Here is a 5055-nt window from a genome sequence, read left to right on the forward strand (position 1 = left end):
TTTTTTTCCGAGAGCTGACTCTGCGTGCTTGCTCTCAAGCAGACAACAAACAAACTGTGTGTATCCCCACCCGTAAAGTAACGCGGGCAGGGAAGAACACAGCCTGAACGCTGCCTGCCCTCGCCTTAGTGTCTGGTTTTGTCTTGCTTTAGATTTCGTGACAGACAACACTAAATAAGACTCACAAACAGATATCAGACTGACACACACACACAGAGCGCTTGCTGAATGACAAAAGCTGACGCTGGTCTCACCGCACGTGCTTTTATAGCTTCCTGGTCATTACCCGCCGTGACGTCTCGCCCATCTATTGGTCTGATTACACACAAGGTTCAGAGCCCGTCACGCTGAAGGGCGTTCCCCTAGCGTTTCCGACGCAGCTCGAGTTCCTGAAGAGGAACTCGTTTTTTTGGGGGGGGAGTTTTCTTGTAAAAGATGAGATAACTCGTCAATGGTGGGCAAAGAGTTAATTTGAGGGGTGGAGGGGGGCATTTTTTAGATATTTGTCAAAAATATATATTTATCTCACCTAAATGTTTGATCATGCACTGCATGTTTTTGCAATTTTTTTGTTTTTACAATCGTGCAATTGTTGCACAATAGCTTACACACAGCGCAAGCCTGATTTCGTGAGCTGTATGTGAGGCAGCCTTTTACACCAGGTTCACACATACTCCGTTTACAGTGCGTATGCAGTCCATGTGCGGTATGTAAGCAGTGCAGAAGCAGCACGGACTCATTGTGCTCAGTCTGCAACTGATCCGTGGCTGTTTACTATCTAACACAACATTTATCCATTATTTTGATTTCAAATCCAAACATTGTCACTGAAAATGTAAAAAAAGAATGGCAATGCTGAAAAAGCACAGTACAGTAATACAATCTTTCACAGACATGTTTAAACACAATAAATATAAGCAACACATTTACACATAAAAGATATATCTAGATGTATATATTAAGTTGCTCAAGCAATTGGCAAAACATTTAAACTACTTTTCTTACGTTATCACAAACTTACCATTGACAGAAATAGTCAGCGCTACTGCCTTTTTTTCTTTTGCATTTAAATCTTTATTACAAGCAATCCTGCAGTTCATAAAGAACTTTGTTTTCCTACCTCCAAGAGTGCCATCTATTATTGCCTTGTTTATCTAAAAGTGCTCTTTCCCTTTAAACCTAGCCAAAAAGCCATATGTGTTGACTGTGAAACACAGTAGACTTTAATAATATGCATTTATGGTGTAATTACTACATTTTCGTGTCAATCCATGTTCATATTTACTGCAAACAATGCACTGATACTTTAATTCAGCGCTTGCAACGCAACAAACATAGGCTCGGTGCAGAAACGATGTCAGCACTGCAGCAGACGCACTGCCCCTGGAACGCACTCCCGGACAGTAACCGTGTACAGTGTGCATGCTTTAATCCATTAACATGAGCACGGAAAAAATATGCACCACGTATGCACTGCAAATGGAGTAATGTGAACCTGGCATTATGTGTGTGCGCTGCGAGTGTGCATGAGCGCACGTTCTCCAGGAGCGCGTGTGAGCACTGAATGGTTAAACACTGGCAAGAATTAAAAAGTAATGCAATTTATAAACTTTAGTGACGATGTGACACTGCCTAGTGTGCATGAGCGCACGTTCTCCAGGAGCGCGTGTGAGCACTGAATGGTTAAACACTGGCAAGAATTAAAAAGTAATGCAATTTATCAACTTTAGTGATGATGTGACACTGCCTCGACTGTGCAAGTGACAATTCCTGTGTCAACTGTGCAGCTTGTAGCTTGCTTATAGACAGACGCGATGTGTGGTGATTTGAAGCCATTTGCGTATTTTGAGAGAGAGAGAGCGCGCGCGCACGTGGTGATTCACTCACGCTGTTTGTGAAATTACGTCTTGCACGAGGTTTTCAAATTACTTTAGAAGTTATTTAATGAAAAAGTATAAAGGTGAGTACCTCACCTTCAGAATTATAATTATTTCACCCGCGCCAGACAGAGACTGAGACGGTGCCGCTGCATGTCGTGCCAAACCTCTCACGGCAGCGTCATCAGCTTGAGATCGGCCTTTTAGAGACCACCGATCGATCATTCCAACGTGATTATTGGCCGATAATAATCGGTAGCCGATCAATCGGAGCATCCCTAGTTAATATTAATTTCAGCATTTACTAATGGATTACTAAAATAGCAAGTTGTGTTTGTTAACAATTGTTAATGCTCTGTAAACTAACATGTACAAACAATGAATAACTTTTCATTAACTAACATTAAAAAAAGATTAATAATAGAGTAATAAATGTATTGTTCATTGTTCATTCATGTTAGTTAATACATTAAGTAATGTTAACAAATGACACCTTATTGTAAAGTGTGTAGGAAACTTTTTCCTCGTCGAAGCAGAGACCAGGCGACTCTTGGGTATCTTCAGCAGAGTTCTTTATTGAGAACGCGCTGCGTGGCACTGCAGTCATCAAAAGTCTGACTAAGGCAGTAATACATTGTAGTTTATATACATTTTAAGGGGGCGGGATACATTCAGTAGAGGTGGAGACAATTTCCTATTTCTTAATTCCTGCGACACCTAAAGAACAGTGAGGTAAGGATGGACTAGTAGATGGGGAAGGCCTATGATGGATTCTTCACCCAGGATTGGCCCCCGAAGCCTGTTGCATTCAGTTCTTTCCTTGGCTTCTCACTGGTCCGTGTGTCCTATCCTATCCCTGTAGGTGGAGGAACAACTTTACAATGTGAAACATGAGTCCAGGTTTTCCTTCCCTGACACAACACTGCAGCTGCTGTAATCAACATCACTTGATGTGGTCCGTGCCACTTAGGCTCTAACGGTTTGTTTCTGAATGACTTTATCATGACCCACTGACCTGGGATGATTGTGTGTCCCCCTTCTGGTGGAGTCTGCCAACACGACTCAACTCTCTCTCTGGCACTTTGTACTGCCTTTGTGAGGTTTTCACAGTAAGTGATCAGGGCATCTGAGGCAATGTGTACATCAGCATTTCTAAGATCAATCACACCTGGCATCTGCATTGGGCGTCCAGTAATAATCTCATGAGGGCTCAGTCCTACTGATCTGTTAGGTGATGCTCTCATACTACACAGTACCGCTGTCAGTGCTTCGACCCACGGTACTCCTTCCTGATGCATTTTGCTTAGCCTGGTTTTGATTGTTCTGTTTGCTCGTTCAACCTGTCCTGATGCTTGTGGCCTGTATGGGCAGTGAAGATTCCACTTAATCTTCAACATTTTAGACACTTCCTTGACTACCTGTCCTGTGAAGTGTGTACCTTGGTCTGAGTCAATGCAATCTGGTAATCCCCATCTGGGAATGAAATCAGTTACAAGACATTTAGCAGTATGTGCAGCTGTAGCACGCCCTGTTGGATAAGCTTCTATCCATCTCGAGAACTTGTCTATTACTACCAAAACATCAGTTTTTCCCTTACAAGGAGGCAACGATATGTAATCAACTTGCAGGTGACGAAATGGTCCTGGTGGAGCTGGGGTATGTGTTGCTGCTGTAGCTGCTGCTGGCACATCATTATTTTTCTGACATGTAACACATCTCTTGACTGTTTCGGTGGCTACATTTCTGAATTTTGGATTCCACCATTGATTTGAGAACCTGTGATTCATCGTTGCTGGACCACTGTGACACACATTGTGTATTTGTTGAGACAAATATGGCAGCAGTGATTCGGGAGCGACATACTTCCCCTCTTTGGTCCAGCAGCGAGATGAATCCACTGTGGCTCCTTTGTCTAACCATGTCCATGCTTCATATAGAGGAACGTCTTTGTACAGATCAATAATTGATTCAGGAGGCAGAATTGTCTTCTGTGCTGTACTACCTGAACACACTTGTACAGTTGCATAGGAACAAGCCTGTTTAGCAGCTACATCAGCAAGAGCATTACCTTTAGCTTCCGTAGTATTAGTTGTGAGATGTGCTTTCAGTTTGATCACCGCTAATTTCTTTGGAAGTTTCATGGAAAACATAAAATCTTTCACTAATCCAGCATGCTTAATGGGGGATCCAGCAAAAGTTAGAAATGGTCTACTTTGCCACATGACACCAAAATCATGAACCACCCCAAAAGCATATCTAGAATCAGTGTAGATATTTGCAACTGATCCTGAAGCTAGCGTGCATGCTCTAGTTAAGGCTACTAGTTCTGCAGCTTGAGCTGAAAAATGATCTGGAAGACAGCCTGAAGCTACAACTTCAGTGGTGGAAGTTACTGCATAACCTGCTCGTCTGTTACCCTCAATGACTTGAGCTGAACCATCAACAAACAACTCAAATTCTGCATTCTCTATGGGAGTTTCTGTTATTTCACTCGTAGCTTCGTATATGAGCGTAACACAATCGTGAGTCATTTTACCTTCATCCTCTAACACAACTTCAGTCATTGCAGACATCGTACATGAGGATGGGTTTGTGACTGGCGCACGCTGTAAAACAATGTTCGGGGCTGTGAGGGTTGTTAACCAATTTCCCCAACGAGAGGAGGGGACAGAAGTGACTTTTGCTTGATTCATTATTAAATTCAGAAAAATGTGTGCGTGCTGAGGGTAAACTCTGGGATAGTCTCTCAATATCTTTAGGTCCTAGCGCTTTGGCAACAGTTTGTACTTGGACAACAGAAGTATTGGGAGGAACACTTTCAATTCCCTCATTCCCTGAGATCTTCTCCTCACGTCACATACCTTCACTGAATCTACAGGCACATCAGTTACTGTCAGAATAGTAATGAATTGGGCGTAAACTGCCCCCGTGATCTTGCATTAGACATGCAGTCATAAAGCCTAAGTGTTCATGTACATAAAGCACAAAGGGCCTATCAGATTGTGCAATTCCTAATGCTGGTGCTTGACATAGTGCTCTCTTCAAATCATTGAAAGCTTTGAGATGAATTTCTTCCAAACAAACAGTATCGGAATCTTTAACCTGGCCTTTCAACAAGTCATAGAGAGGCTGAGCAATTGAGGCATATTCTTCAATCCAAGGTCTACAGTAACCTGCT

The 5055-nt window shown here is 42.6% G+C and overlaps 1 protein-coding gene across 1 annotated transcript in view; it reads right to left on the minus strand.

Annotated features, from left to right (window-relative positions):
* The window catches only part of LOC107567456 (gap junction gamma-1 protein-like), a 51557-nt gene that overhangs the window by 21553 nt on the left and 24949 nt on the right, over positions 1-5055 (minus strand). The window lies entirely within an intron of this gene.

The sequence above is a fragment of the Sinocyclocheilus grahami genome, unplaced genomic scaffold (genome assembly GCF_001515645.1).
Source record: "Sinocyclocheilus grahami isolate Dianchi unplaced genomic scaffold, SAMN03320097.WGS_v1.1 scaffold27.1, whole genome shotgun sequence".
Taxonomy (NCBI): domain Eukaryota; kingdom Metazoa; phylum Chordata; class Actinopteri; order Cypriniformes; family Cyprinidae; genus Sinocyclocheilus; species Sinocyclocheilus grahami.